Here is a 16691-nt window from a genome sequence, read left to right on the forward strand (position 1 = left end):
AAAAAGGAGGTAGCCATAGTACAGTGTAGCTGTCCAGCGGCCATAAAGAACTAGGTTACCTGAAAGGGGAACTGTAAATAAAAATGACAAGGTTTGAGAGAAGGATGAAGCCAAGACAAGGTTCTGATCAAGACTCAAAGTTTAATTCTGCAGCTCCAGTTTATAAAGGGAAATCCAGAAAACCCATCATTTGTTTCAGATGGATTATGATGCAAAGCAAGCTCAGCAGGCAGTTTATTCTTCTAAATTCCTGTACAAACCTACACTTGCAACCAAGGTGGATAACTCCACCTAGGTTGTTAAGCCCTTTATGGTAAACACTCAAGGTGTGTTCAGCCTTCTCAAGGCTGGAGAAGGGCACAATTCCCCCTTTTTTGTTTTTTAAAGATGTGCAGTACCAGTTGCTGGACAGGGGCACAAGATTTACTTGTTTTCCAGAATCCCGTCTATGGTAAAGGGTGCCTGTCTTAGGTTGGTGTCTATATTGCTTCTTCTTACCTGTCAGGGAGAACAAACATAGCATTGATGTATGTCTCTGTCTTAGGTTGATAGGAGCTCATAAACACTCTTACCTGTCCCTGACTACCAGCCTTCTATAGCACACTCTTTTCCATTGAGACCAAAGCCACGAAGAATATATGAATATGCACTCAATGCATTTCTTCATAGCAATGAATAACGGCCATGGTGAATAGCTGAGCTTGCTGAAAGTGATCCTGTGTGAATGCAATCTAAGATACAAGGTCCAAAAGTTAAAAGCAATGAAACTATAATTAATGGTCCAAGCAGTGTAGAAATTAAAGTTGTCTGCCATGGGGAAGTTGAGAACCAGGATTCAAACCATCCTTGATTCTGTCCTTTTTCTCTTTTCCTTTTGGTTGGTCCTTCTCGAACTTTAGCCATAGAATCCTTTACTATTCCTGAATGACCGATGTAAAAGTAACATTCTCCATGGAGGGCTGTACATATTCCTTCCTGTTGAAGGAATAAAAGATCAATCTTCTCCTGTTTTGAAGGGCTTTCTCACGCAGGAGTTTAGAGATTCTTGCAAATGGGAAATAGAGGTTTCTATCCTTTCCATGTCTGTATCTATAGCCATTCTATAGAACTCATAATTTTTCCCTTGAAAAACCAAGACAGAAGTGCCAGTAGCTGCTTTTCCCACACTCAGAGAATCCCTTGGGGGGGGGCAACAGGGGTTTGTTCTTGTTGTTCTTGGGGGGGGGGGTTGGTCTTTTTTTGAGGGGAAACTGGGAAAGGAGAAATCATATGACGTGCAAATAAAGAAAATATCTAATAATAAAAAATAAATAAATAAAAGAAATAAAAATAAAAAGGAATGATTTAAATAATGTGATATATGGGGATATAATTCCTCCTGTTTTGATTTTTATGAAGATATTGTTTTAAAGTTTAATGGGCCTATTCTACAATACCTGATCCTTTAGGATAATAAGTAAATATGAGTAACATCCATTTGCCATAATTGATTAGGTACAAGTCAACAAGAATTAGCACCATTATGTGGTACATGAAGAAACTGAGGACACTGAGAACAAATCTTTACAATTTGACATGCATATTTTCTAGAAATACCAAATTGTTGCCTCAAACTTTTACTTTTTTGATAATGTAAAGAATGAGATTGTTCCTGTAAGGCCTATAGTCTGCCTGGTCCTAAATGTCCTATAAAGTAAGGAACAGTACATGTTTCTTAAGCTGTATTTGTATAAATAACTGTAAAATTTGAGAATTAAGCTGGGCTGTGGTGGCACATACCTTTAATCCCAGCACTTGGGAGGCAGAGGCAGGCAGATTTCTGAGTTTGAGGTCAGCCTGGTCTACAGAGTGAGTTCCAGGACAGCCGGGGCTACACAGAGAAACCCTGTCTCAAAAAAACAAAATACAAACAAAAAACAAAAAACAAAAACAAAAACAAAAATTTGAGAATTAGCAGTATCTAAAAAAAGGAACAATTTGAAACAATTGTAAACCATGAGCTATATATTGGCTATCAGTATATAAATTAAAAGCTTGAGTTTTCAACATTTCAAAAACAGTGGCTGCAATACATTCAATTATTTGTGAAGTAGAGGAGGGCATGGGATGGGGGAACTCGAGAGAATAAACATGTGATCTAATCACACATGTTTCTGTCCCATTAGATGAGCTATTTATAAATACAGTAAATGTGTTCATTATTGGCTACATGCATAAGTTTACAGGAAATACTAAAATATGTATAGAGGCAAATTCTACCAACTTGTCTTTTGGATAAAGATTATCAAATTTGCCTAAAATGTTTGCCATGCAATACACGAAATATCAGTATTCTGCAATAACCAGTTTAATTGCTGTTTAGAATATGGAATAAACATTTCATCAGGGTCTTAAGACAATCTTTCCAAAATATTTTCATGATCCTGTCCTACAATTCTGTATTAACACAGCAACAACTTCATAATAGGGTATTCAAACTTTACTTGGAGATGAAGAAAAATGAATCCACATTAATGGTCCCTTTTGTCAAAGGACTGCTGTGAAACAGCCAATATATGTATATAATGTATCTGTTGTTGGCTAATACCTTTCTCTACCTTCTGTGAAGCTATTTGTCCCTCATCAGGTACATGTCCAGGGAAATTAGGATTTGTATTCCCCTTGAGAAATACCAAACAAGAGTTTTAAGTTCTGTGGCAAGCTTAAGGTGATGCCTTAGCCAATTAATACCTCCTAACAATTTTTGAGAATCATTTAAGGCAAGTAAATTATCTTTTCCTACTTGAATTTTCTGTGCCATAATTTGTTTAGAATATAACTGAGTCCCCAAATATTGAAAAAGATATTGCCTTTGAATCTTTTCTGGAGCAATAACTACTCCAAGATTTTAAAGCTCATTGTATAAGACCAAAGATTTGTAGTAAAACTCCATCAGAGGGATCAGTTAATAAGGTATCCATATAATGAATAATATACACTTAAGGATTCAGAGTCCTAACTTCTTGTATTGAAGTAGAAACAAATTTTTGACATAATTTAGGGCTATTGGCCATTCTTTGAGGAAAAACTTTCCAATGATATCACTTCATGGGCTCTTCAAAACTACAAGCAAACACACTAAATGTAAACCTACTACAATCATCAAGATGCAAAGGAATAGTATAAAAACAATCTTTTAAATCTATAATAATTTGACATCTACATTTTGGAATGGCAGGTGGAGTAGGTAAGCCAGGTAGTAATGCCCCCATATGTTCCTAGTTTCATTAATGATGTGTTAGAATGGCAGCTCTCATCAGGACACACCACATTAGACCCAAACAGTTCCACATGTTAGAGGTTTAATTGGGAGAGAGAGAGATGGGGTGGTGGCAGAAAGAGAAGAGAGGGAGAGAGAAAGCAAGGGAGGAGCGTTCCATATATATATACATATATACATATACATATATATGTATATACACATATATACACATGTATATGTACACACACACACACACACACACACACACATATATATATATGTATATTGGAATATATAGGTTATGACATGGTGGCCACAGGTAAAGGTAGGAGGTGTGCCCAATAGATTCTGGGAATATGGTGGCTGTTGCCTTGGCAACAGGTCGGTGAGGCCCACCTATGTGATGTCACTGATTTCAGAGGCCCTGATGCCAACATACCTCCCTTCTTGTTATTATAAAGAGAAGGGAAGAAAAAGGGAGGGGGAAGCTGATGGTGAAAAGGGAATGAGGGTGAAAAGAGGTCACTCTTGGAAGAGCCAGAGGTAGGAATTTTACCCAATCAAGGTGAAGTTACTATGACAGCTTAACAAGAGTGGTGTTTTAAAAAGCAGTTCTTTCTACCCTACCTGAAGATTGAGGATGGTAAGGAATGTGAAAATGCCAGGCAATGTCTAGGGCCTTAGATAGGATTCGAGAAACATGGGAAGTATATTCAGGGCCATTGTCTGATTGGAGAGAGGCTGGGACATCAAATCAGGGGATGATCTCTTGGAGGAGGAGAGACTGTCTGAGCCCTTTTGTTAGTTGTGGGAAATGCCTCTACCCATCCCAAGAAGGTGTCCACTAAGACCAGGAGGTACTTGGCATGTCTGACAGTGGGCATGTGGGTAAGTCAAGTTGCCAGTCGGTTCCAGGAAGGGAATCTCTAGCCTGATGGGTAGGAAAAGGGGTATTATGATACGTTGAGTTGGAGTCAGTCTTCTGACAGATTTTGCAAGGAGCAGTGATAGATTTTAAGAAGCTTAAGTCCTAGGAGTAGGCTGTAGGTGGGTCTTAACAAAAGAAGACAATACTTGACTGTTAGGATGAAAGATAGGACAGAGTTTGGCAGGTGTCAGGGTGTGAAGAAGGTGGAGATGTAAGTTGCAGTGTAAGAATGTCCTGGGGAGGATGAGATGAGTCTGGGCCCCTAAGGGCCACAGCTCTAACTACCTCATCAGCTTGGTTATTTCCCTTGGAGACAATAGAGTCATCTGTCTGGTGGGATCTAGGATGGACAATCCCAATGGCTGTGGAAAGATGGGAGGCCTTTAGCATGGCCATAATTTGGTTTGCATTAGTTATTGATCCCCCTTTTGTGGTAAGTAACCAGCGCTCCTTCCAGATAGCAGAGTGGGACAGGAGGATACAAAAAGTATATTTGGAATATGTGTAGATGTTGAGGGATTTTCCCTATGCCAGTTGAAAGGCACAGGTAGGGGCTATTAATTTAGCCTGTTGATCAGTGGTGTGAGTAGGAAGGGCCTGTGCCTCCACCACCTCCGTGTCTGACACTATGGCATAACCAGCTTTTCTAGCCCCTTTGTGTAAAAAGGAGCTGCTATCTGTATACCAGGTATAGATGGCCTGAGACAATGTGCCCTCCTGTATATGTGAAGGATGAAGTAATAGTTCCTCTAAAGTTTCAGTACAGGAGTGAAATAGGGAGTGGTCAGTATTATGGTAAGGAAGAAGATTGGAAATATTAAGAGGCAGGCATAATTGGAAGGTAAGTATGGAATCTTCTATTAGAGCTACTCCCCCTAGAGAGGGGTAGAGTCTGTATGCCTTTGTAAGTTAGGAGCTGTGACAAGTTATGAGAAGAGAAGACAGTTATAGGTGACCCAAAGGTAATTTTTTTTGACTCTCGAATAAGGAGATCAGCAGCTGCTAAGGTACGGATGCAAGGTACACATCGCTGGATGGTTAGATCTAGTTTTTTTTTTTTTTTATAAGTATGGTACAGGTGCAAAAGAGGGTCCTAGTTGATGACCTAAGACTCCAAGGGCAAATCCCTCTTTTTCAGTTACATAGAGGGAAAAAGGACAAGTCAGGTCAGGGAGATGTAAAGCTGGGGCCTTAAGGAAAGCCTGTTGAAGCATTTGAAAGGGCTTGGTAATAGGTTTGAGAAGAGGTTCATGGGTGGGGTCTAACACTGCTTCATATAAGGGGTGAGAAAGTAGGGAAAAGGAAGGGACCCACGAACGTAAAAAACTAGCTATTCCTAGGAATGATAAAATCTCCTCCTTTGTAGAAGGAACAGTTAGAGACTGAATCAGATTCTTTCTATCTAAGGTAATAACCTTGTGGTTTGGGATAATTGCTAGTTCCAAATAGGTGACCTGAGGGGTGGACAGTTGGACTTCAGAAGGTGAGACCTGTGGCCTGGACTGGAGAGGAAATTTAGAAGAACAGAGGTGTCAGCTTGGCTAATTTCTAGAGAGGGGCTACAGAGAAGGATGTCACCTATGTAAAGTATAACCTTAGATTTAGGGAGAGACAAGGATAGTAAATCAGAAGCCAGGATATAACCAAATAGAAGGGCTGTCCCAGAATCCCTGAGGTAGAACAGTCTAGGTAAGTGGGGTAGAAAAGTGGGTATCAGGATCTGTCCAGGTAAAGGCAAATATATTTTGTGACTGGGCATCTAGAGGGAGAGAGAAAAATGCATCCTTGAGATCTAGGACTGAGAAATGGGAAGTCCCTGAGGTGATAGTGGAAAGAAGTATGTAAAGGTTAGCTACACAACAAGATAGAGAGGAAAGTACTGCAGAATTAATGTGCCTGAGGTCTTGAACCAGGTGATAGTTACCATTAGGCTTCTTAATTGCTGGTATAGGGGTGTTAAAGGGGGAAGAGGTGGGGCGAAGGAGTTTTTTTCTCAAGAGGTCAGAAATAATAGACTTAAGTCCCCTGAGCCTCTGGAGAGAGAGCAGGTATTGAGCTTGGGTTATATACCTGGTAGAGTCCAGTAATTGGATGACAACTGGAAAATGGTGTTTAGCAACAGAGGGGTTCTGGATGTCCCAGACTCAGGGATCTACCTGAGATGCTGGTAAAGGAAATAACATGGTAGTGTTAGTAGGTTGGCTGGCTAGAAGGAGCAGAGGAACTGCTGGTGAGCTTGGATTTAGGCAAATGCGAGGAGAAAAGGAAATAGAGGCTCCCAGCCTAGCTAGAAGATCCCTTCCCAATAAGGAGACAGGACATGTTGGCACTACAAAAAGGAATGGGTGAGAGGTACACCCCTAAAAATGCAACTAAGTGGTGGGGTCTGGTGAGGGAAGTAAGGTTGTCCTCCTACCCCGACAATAGGAAAATGAGAAGTGGGTCCCCAAAACTCCATCAGGACTGAGTAAGTGGCTCCAGTGTCCAGGAGGAAAGAGATGGGCCACCCACATACCACGATATCTACCCGGGGCTCCCTGCTAGTGATGGCAGTGGTTGGGTCAGGGGAACTCAGGCCTCCTCAGTCAGCCATAACCAAGCCTAGGAGATCAATTGGAAGGTTATCTGGGAGTGATGTCCCCCTGTTCTGCATAATATGAGGGCAATCGACAGCCCAATGTTTCTCTTGGTGGCACCTAGGGCATGGCCCCCTTGGCTTGCCAAAGTTAGGGCAGGCTTTTGCCCAATGACCTTTTTTACCACATTTGTAGCAGGTACCTGGTGGTCCCTGAGTCTTAGGGGACCATGAGTCCAGGGCAGTGGCCGGGGCTGGTCGGGCAGCCTTTGCCAGCATGTTATTTTTGTTTGCGGATTCTATCATCTTCCCCATGGTACACTTTGAAGGCCAGTGCTAAGACTTCTGCCTGTGGAGTTAGGGGTCCTCTCTCCAGCTTTTTTTAAGTTTAGCTCTTATGTCGGGGTAGCTCTGGGAAAAGAAGTAGGTCATCAGAAGTTGCTTACCTACTGGGTTTTCAGGGTCCTGATTGGTATGCTGTAATAAAGCCTTTGTAAGGCATTCTAAAAATTGAGATGGATTTTCCTGCTTGTCCTGGACAACCTCTTGGAGTTTTTCAAAATTTACTGGTTTTAAGGCCACTTTTCTAAGACTGGCCAGAAGGCATGTAATAAACCTGTCTCTGGCTAAAATACCACTTGCAGAATTGTAATTCCACCAGGGATTCCAGCACTGTCTAGGAGCCAATTGTATGTATGGATATGTACCATCTGTTTGGTGAATTCCATCTGAATGAACTCTTGCCTCTTCCCAGACTTGTCTGGGTTCCTCGGGAAGTAAATTATTAGTAAGAATCATGTGAACATCATGGAAAGTCAAGCTATAAGATTGAGTGATATACTGGAACTCTTTAATAAACTTGGAAGAGTTAGAAGTATAGGACCCCAGCCTGTTTCTATTTGAGAAAGTTCACTAAGCAAGAATGGAGCATGTACTCTGACAAGGCCATCTACCCAGCAACTTCCCTTAGAAGAAGGACCATTGTTGTGTCAGGTGTCTCTGGGGAGGAAGGACTTAGAGGTTTGGCTGTGGCCTTAGAGCGGGTGACAGGAGGAGTGAAGGCAGCTGCCAATGTGGGGCATTTGAAGTGGCCCACAGCTGGCACAGAATAAGGAGAGGGGTCTGGAGAGGTAGAGCTAGCAGGCTCTGGGGTATCCTGGTGAGAAGGAGAAACTGAGGCAGCAATTTGGGTTTTCAGCAGCATGGAGTCAGGTCTGCAGTGAAAAGGAGGTGGTTCATTAGCTGGATCTATCATAGCATCATCTAGCAGAGATTGTGTAGATTTCATGGCTAAGAGAAGTTGGGTTGGGGAACAAGAAGAGCGCAGGGAGGGATTGGAGCAAAAGTAGATAAGTGCATGGACATAGGGGACCTCTCTCCATTTTCCAGTTCACTGGCAGTATGCATTAAGGTCCCTTAAAATAGTTGGATCTAGGCTGCCATTAGTTGGCCACTTTGAAGTTGGTACTTAATCCAGATTTTATTGCAGAGAAATAGTAATTTTGATACCTTTAAGTCAGGCATTAGCTTTAAAGATTTGAGATTTTTCCAGGAGATATCCCAATAGGGTGCCTGGAGGTATGTTTGAAGATATTGCAGCACCCATTTGGAGGGTTATTGGATTATTTGTACCAGTGTCCCAAAAAAAGTCCAAAAACCAACAAGAAATCAGCCAAGCTAGTGGCCCAAGTTGTCATGAAGGCCCCCTAGTGGCTACCCAGGCTTACTGAGGAAAGCAACCCTACCCCAGCACCAGGGATTTCTTTAAACGGCTGCAAGAGCCCAGGAGGGGAAAGGAACAAGTGTTGCTTTTGAGGGAATGGTCACCCAATGGGTAGATGTCCTAACTTATATGTCAACTGGGAGGTGTGGCTGTAAAATGTAAACCCTGTAGTCCCCAGAAAAGGCTGGCCAGACCATATCCAGATAACTAGAGGCCCTCCAGTTGACTGATCCTACCAATTAATATGCCAGTGTCCGTGTGAGAATTATAGTGGACTGGTAAATAGAAGCGTGAAACTGAATGTGTAGGTGTGAGTATAGAAATTGAGTCAAATGGGGATGCTTCATAAAAAATGCCAGAAAGCAAGGTCCACTAATCATTAAGACAAAGGAATGCATGTTTATAGGAGACATTCGGGGGAGGGGGGTAGTGGATCTCCCCACCCCTCCTGCGAGTCACAGGTGTCTTTTCCTAACCAGGAAGAGAAAGGTCAATAGAAACTAAAGAACAATGAACAAGATAAAGTGTAACCAGCCATGTTGTAATCTGTAACTAGCCCACATTGTAAGCTGTAAAACTCTGTATAAAAGCTGAGTGCTTTGTTTCCTGGGGGTCGCTCTGTTCCCGACTACAGAGTTGACCCTAGTATACCAGTTTCAAATAAAAAAAATCAACCTGGTGTTATTACAGTGGCCTCCTTCTTGATTCTTCGAGAGTGGGGTACCCACACTGGTTATAACATGAGCCCAGGCAGAAGCTAGCCCCACAAGATAGACCAGGGGGACACAGCTTATATGGTAGAAGTTTGTATGTCCCGGGGTGAGTGGCTCAACTGTGACAACTCAGCAGGGTGGTGGTGGTAGCAGCTCATGTGGTGGCTGTTGCCTTGGCAACAGGTCTGTGAGGCCAGTCTATGTGAAGTCACAGATTTTGGGGGCCCTGATGCCAACAATTAACCTTTCATAAATCTTAAGTTTGAATTTGTTCTGGATTAATGGAATAACCAATCCCTTAGAGGTGAGTGAGCACATCAGCTCCAGTGTCTATTAATCCTTCAAAGCTTTTTTTTCTTCAATTAGTAATTTAAAGTTAGATCTCTTATTAGTAATAGATTGGACCTGGTACATATCAGAGGAACCAAAACCACCTTGTCCTCTCTTACTCTTAACAAATTTGGAAGGTAGTGGATGTAAGGGAACTAAAACAAGTTGAGCAGTTCTTTTGTTAGCAGGTACAGTTATAATGCCATGGGGGAAAGTCATAATTTTTATTTCTCTCACAAAATCATTGTCTATAACACCTGGATAGATCTGTAGTCCTTTTATAATAATGCTGCCTCAGCCTAAAAGTAACCCCCAGCTCCCTGAGGGCAAGGCCCCTAAAACTCCTGTAGGCAGGTTTGAACTTCCATTCTGGAGTCAGTACTGTGTAGGTGGTGGAACCTAGGTCCAATCCTGTGCTTCCTGGGGTTGCTCTGATAAGTTCAGAAATGGATTTTCTTGGCTAGGAAGCAGCTTCATGGCCCCAAAAGCTGATTGTTGTGAGTGCCTTGGTGTCTAAGGCTGACTGCTCCTCTCCAAGGAACAAGAAAGGCAATAAACACATTTCTAGGGTCTAGTCATGATGACCAAGACAAAAGGAGTGCCACACAAGCCTCTGCTAGGCTCACTCTGACCTTTGCATTAACTCAAATGTAAATGTTCTTAATTTGGGCCTATTTCTTGAGGCCTCTCCCAATGAATACCCTTCCAGCACTGAGGACAGATTCCAGGGAAGTGATTATACTGCCTGTCTATGCCTCTATTTTTTAATAAAATGACCTATGCCCCCATACTTAAAACATTCCTTATCATCTCGGCACTGTGAAAGCATTGCTTGTACTGTAGTCCCCTGCAAGGCAAGCAGCCATAGCCAGACCCTGATTGTATGAGAGTCCAATTTCTATACAAAGATGAAGATATCCAGATAAGTCTGTCTTGGCTTAGTATGGCTGCATTAGCATTCTCATAGGCCAATTGTATAACAAAAGAAACTACTGCCTGAGGATCTCCAAAAATTCTTCCAGCTGCTTTTAGCAATTTATCCACAAATTCCTAAAACGGTTCATCAGGACCTTGTTTGATACCAGATAAATTCCTACTGAGATCCCCTTTAGTTGGTAATTGATTCCAAGCACAGTGGGCAGCCATTGAAATCTGTGCACATACTCCTGCAAGTTGGCCCAATATGATTAGCATTACCTTTGTATTAACCCTCTCCTAGAAGCATGTTAATATCCCAATCTGTGCTACCTGCCTGAGCCATTCATCATAACAATTCTCTTACTTGTTTCATGCCCTTCAGAATTCCAAAGTAAGTAATCTCCTCCTGACAAAGTAGCCTTATATATAGTTTCCCAATTTTGGGGGGTTAAATTTGTATCCATCAAAATATTCAACAAAGCTTGTGTAAAGGGAGTTGTAGGCCCATACTGTGCCACAGCTGTTTTTAACTCTTTTATTACTCTTGCAATCATCTCCACTTGCTTGATTTTTTTCGTAATTACAAACATGGGTGAGTTAAAAATCCTGAGCCTGTGATCAAACTGCAAACTGCAGTCAATAGAACACTGGCAGTTTAACTATATATTTTTTTTATTTTTTTCAATATTAGAGCATAGCCATAATTTTGGAAAACAAAGCCCAATTTTTTTTAAGATTTATTTATTTTCATACATAAGTACACTGTAGATGTTTTCAGACCAGAAGAGGGTGTCAGATCTCATTATGGGTGGTTGTGAGCCACCATCTGGTTGCTGGGATTTGAACTCAGGACCTTTGGAAGAACAGTTGGTGTTCTTACCCGCTGAGCCATTTCACCAGCCCACAAAGCCCAATTTTTAACAGTGTAAACAGTCAGTTCTCTTTAAAAATCAATACCAAGAGCATTACTTTCATGTTACAAAGCTTGGCTTCCAATTCTTATATATGAATGTATAATAATGGAACTTTTTTTTTTTGTTTTTGTTTTTTTGAGACAGGGTTTTTTTGTGTTGTCCTGTCCTCTCACTCTGTAGACCAGGCTAGTCTTGAACTCAGAAATCCACCTGCCTCTGCCTCTCAAACGCTGGCATTAAATGAGTGTGCCACCACCGCCTGGCAACAATGCAACTTTTAATACCTCATTAAAGAGACATTGTTTTAAATCCTATCTTTTATAAGTCTAGTTTCTAGGATAAGAATTACATAAAATATTATCCCAATTTAGAAGTATCTTTAGAGATCTGTTTTCCTGGGTTGGCTCGTGCCACATGTTGCGGTTTAGAATGACTCCAACCCTGAATTACCAGTTTTAAGCTAACCAATATTACAATGTTACAAAATTCTAATCATACCCAATAACAAGCCAATACTCTATAACCAGGACATGCAGAACATATTTATACCTTTAAAATCAGTCAGAAACAAAATGAAGATGGATACACACATCTTTTATATTTAGACCAAACAAAATTTTCTTATCCTTTCTAGTTGTAATTTCAAGAGAAAAAGCACCTTGTCACTTGCTAAACCCAATAAACACAATCACACAGATTTTTCTAGGAAAAAACAGCCATCAGCTCCCTTACCAAGGATGTTGAAAAGCCATCAGCCCCTTTAAGAGTAGCTTGGCAGGTGCTCAGCCCCTGGCAGGGCTTCTCTAGCTGTGCTTGACTCCCAGCTACAGTGTGGCATAACTTCTCAGTTTCTGCTGTGCAAATTTTAAACAAGTTAAACTAAATCAAGGGGTGAACAACCAGCAGATAGTTTTAACCATTTTTTTTTCTTTTCAACATGAAACAGAACAACAATCATTCAAATAACAAACAAACAAAAAAGACATAAATTGACACACATAGACATATTGATGCACCAAGGACATACAACAAATGGGGGGTCAGAGGGAGAGAACTTGATGTCCCAAGGGACCTAGATAACTACAACTAAGGCTATCTCCAGTAGGAGCCAGAGAGGAAGCAGGACATCTATTTCCTCCTGTCACTAGGAGAGCTCTGAAATTGCTTATATCCATTTTCTTTCTCTTTCGCTAACTCGTCCCAGACAGGGGACAACTGCTTTTCTGAAACCGATTCTTTCTCTCTTTCTCTCTCTTTCTTATGTCATTTGTATATTTACCATTCCTACTTCTGGGAAGTATGGACAGCATAAATCTACTTGAGCTAAGAATTTTTCTAACATCTGTTTTTTAAACCCTGCTCCTCTCACCTGATACAGCTCTTGGCTGTGGACAAACACCTATATAGAATTCCCCTGTCCCATTACACTGTCACCCCTAGGTGAAGTCTGTGTCAGGTCAACACCTCTTCAACTTAGCCTGTATCCCCTTATTGCACCTCCTGCAACAACAGCCTCCAAAAACTAAAATTTATACCTAGTGCTAGCATTAATGCTATCCCCTGCTTACTGTGCAGCATACTGTTAATTTTCTTCTATTTTCTGTGGAGCTCCACCCAAGATAGCATTTCTCAGTGGGTTCCTCCCATTTTCAGACCCCTCGTTCAGGTGCCACCTGTAGCCATCCAGTGGCCATGAAGAACTGGTTACCTGAAAGGGGAGCTGGAAATGCAAAGGACAGGGTTCGAGAGAAGGATGAAGCCAAGACAAGGTTCTGATCAAGGCTCAAAGTTTAATTCTGCAGCTTCAGCTTATAAAGGGAAAAATCACAAAACCCATCCTTTGTTTCAGCTGGATTGTGTTGCAAAGCAAGTTCAGTGGGCAGTTTATTCTTCTAAACTCCTGTAGGAAATTGCAGGTGCAGCAGGCTGATAACTCCACCTAGGTTGTTAAGCTCATTGTGGTAAGCACCTAAGGTCTGTTCAGCCTGCTCAAGGGTGGGGAAGGGTACAGTTCAGAGGAAGATGGCCGCACCTGCATAACAGGCCCTGGTGATGAAGTAAACATAAAAATAATTAAGGCGGGTCTCTCACTTTGGATGAGAGTTACAAATCCAGAAAGGGGGAAATAGTTACAAATTTATTGTTTGATTGATCCTGTGACTACCCGTGTGAACTTTTGAACTATTTTAAGTTTCGGAGAGCTGAGGCATCCAGGATGTTTTTCCACTCACAAAGACACAGAGACAGAGACCGATGCAATAAGCAAGAGGTTTAATGATCCAGTATACTGGGGTCATCCCACTATCGGGTCAAAGGCGACCTCGAGCAACAAAAGCACACACACTCTTTTTTTTTGTTTTGTTTTTTGAGACAGGGTTTCCCTGTTTAGCCCTGGCTGTCCTGGAACTCACTCTGTAGACCAGGCCGGCCTCAAACTCAGAAATCCACCTGCCTCTGCCTCCCAAGTGCTGGGATTAAAGGTGTGCACCACCACCGCCCGGCCCACTCTTTATACCCTTTCAGAACATAGGTTTACAACATGAGTTGATTATCTCTCATTGGTGGAGCTCATTGACTTTTGTGTCCATTGTCCTTTGTGCACCAGGTGAGGAGGAGATACCAGGGGAGAGATCCACCCCCTACCCAGGACATTTCCTGGAGCCAAGCATTACTCCCTGCAATTAGGGGATCTCCTGGGAACGGATATTTATTCAGTAAACTCTTTTGAAGCTCTCTGACCTTAAGCTTAATGGACATTCCTGGCTTCCCAGTATTTTTATGAGGCATCCCTGTTTGCTCAATTCTTATACTATCTATTCACAATGATGATTATAGATAGATAGATAGATAGATAGATAGATAGATAGATAGATAGATAGATTGGTAGAAGATACATGATAAATGGTAGATGGATAAAGAGATAGATGATATCTAATAGATACTTTAGATAGATGATAAGTAGGTAGGTAGAGAGATAGATAATAGGTAGATAAATAGATGATAGATAGATAGATAGATAGACAGATAGATAGGTAGATAGACAATAGATGTTAGACAAATTCACAGTACAGATAGATTCATGACAGACATATAACAGGAAATGGAGGAATTAAAGGTATAAGCATGGCTATGGGAGTTATTCAGGTGTCTGTCTTTCTCTCCTTCTACCTACCTAACTATCTACATGTATTTCATAGCTTTCTGAACTGAGAAAGGATGGAGCAAGTACATGCAATGACAACAAGCACATTGTCACTCACATCTTGGATTTTAGCACTACTTTCATGCAAAACCCCATAATTTGAAAAGCAGGTGAGATACTAACTCAAGGCTGGGAAAGCACACTGTAGCTTACCTTGTGCTAGGAAGTGATAAGTGATCAGACGCCGTTGGATACATGTTGGAAGGAAGCAAGCCAGGAGTGAGCTGCTTCTTGCTAAGTTCAGAGTGGTGCAAGTGGATAAGTACTGGCAACAATAGGTTGAACTCCATTAGCAAAATGAGAAAACTATTTAAGGTTAAGTACATGAATGATTGGAAATGGAAAGAGGAGCTGGAGACTTTCTGCTCACAAAATAACCACTAGTGTCTAGTTTCTGAGACAAAGAAAAACTTTATAGTGGAGACACAGAGAAACTATACATATAGTATTTAGTGAGGATGTGTGCCACCTGTGCAATAATCTTTCCAAAATGCACAACCTGATTCTAAGAAGCAGAGACAAAGCCAAACTAGCTGAGAAACACACAACCAAGTAACTGCCCTGCAGGTTTCTCAAGGATCAAGATCACGAAATTCAAGGAAATGCTGAGGATGTAAGGCACGAAGAATTGTATCAACTGTATATGTGAATTTTGAAGTGGTGTTTCTGTTACAGAACACTGTACTGGGAAAATGCATATGACCTTTGGTCTGAGCATTTTGCGGCACTGTCATTATTAGTGTTCTGATGTGATGAATGTATTAGAGTTATACAAAAATACTTTCTCTCCAGGGATCACAAAGAACCAGTTTGGCAACTTGCTCTCCGAGTAAAGCAACAGAAAACATTTTATTTATTATTCATCCTTCAGGTTTTTAAGTTTGCCATCATTAAAATGTATAGAGGAGCTGAGTGTGGTGAATCCCAGTGGCTGGGAGGCAGAGGCAAGCAGATCATTAGTTCAAAGTATCTTGGCTACACAATGAGCTTGAGTCCAGCCTAGGCTACAAGAGACCCTGTGTCAAAACAAATGAGATAAAGAGTTATAAAAACATTGAAGGGAGACCATTTTCTCATCCTCCAAAGGTAGCAGCTGTTCCTGAGTGCTGTGCACCTCTGCAGTGGGGACAGATGATGTAGCCTCTCCTGAACTCTGTGCACCTCTGCAGTGGGGACAGACAATGTAGCCTCTCCTGAACTCTGTGTGCCTCTGCAGTGGGGACAGATGATGTAGCCTCTCCTGAGTGTTGTGCACCTCTGCAGTAGGGACAGACGATGTAGCCTCTCCTGAGTGCTGTGTGCCTCTGCAGCAGGGATGCTGCTGCTGCTGCTCCTAAGCATTGCACACCTCTGGGCAGGGAATACAACCATTCCTATGAACAGAATCTTTTCTGTGGGACTGACAGACCTTTCTTAGGTTTCCTTAGGATGGAAAGATAAGCTCAGCATTCTCCTCTTCCCAACCTCCAGTCATCCATCCTGACACAGACATCACTGTGCCCTTGGTTCTCAGCCATCTGGCTGTCTCTAACCCTTGTGTTAACATTACCTGCTCATACAATTGTGATCTTGTTTACTAAAGACTTTAGTACCTACTAGCTTTCTTCTCCATATCCAAGCTCTCCCACTCTCTGTGTGTTTACATAAATGACCCATTGCTAGTTTTAATCCAGAGCATTTCCTAGAGGATCCCATGTACAGGATGGCATTATTGGGCTGGAGATAGAACATTTGAAATCAGGTTGAGTAGAAGATCTTTAGGTTTGATGTTACCTTTGAAATATGTTTCTGACATCCTACACTTTTCTGATACTGTGTCCTCATAACTCTGCACGCTGTCAAGACTGACATATTCTTGGGATGTCCCCATTACTTTTGTTCACTAAGTTGACATCTCCCCTAGGACAGAGGTCAGCTGTACCTTGCTTATCTTTGTCTTCTCCTATTGCTTAGTTAACTGTCACTCATTCATGCAATGTGCATGCATTTGTTTGAATGAGTGAGTCATTGAATCACCTTCAAGGTGGGGCTATACCATGTTGTCAGGGGAATGCAAAAATTTTGCTTTTGATGCGTTGGCCGCCTTTGCAGACACAGGGCAGCACTGACGGGCACGGGGGCAGGGTCGGTGTAGACCGGGCGCAGGA

At 41.7% G+C, this 16691-nt stretch overlaps 1 long non-coding RNA gene across 1 annotated transcript in view; it reads left to right on the forward strand.

The window, feature by feature from the left end:
- Nucleotides 1-9446: 9446 nt before the first annotated feature.
- The window catches only part of LOC116104473, a 38152-nt gene continuing 30907 nt past the window's right edge, over nt 9447-16691 (forward strand). Inside the window, exon 1 of the long non-coding RNA XR_004123922.1 lies at nt 9447-9484. This is a non-coding gene — a long non-coding RNA (uncharacterized LOC116104473). The remainder of the gene's footprint in view (nt 9485-16691) is intronic.

Source organism: Mastomys coucha, unplaced genomic scaffold (genome assembly GCF_008632895.1).
Source record: "Mastomys coucha isolate ucsf_1 unplaced genomic scaffold, UCSF_Mcou_1 pScaffold22, whole genome shotgun sequence".
Classification (NCBI taxonomy): Eukaryota; Metazoa; Chordata; class Mammalia; order Rodentia; family Muridae; genus Mastomys; species Mastomys coucha.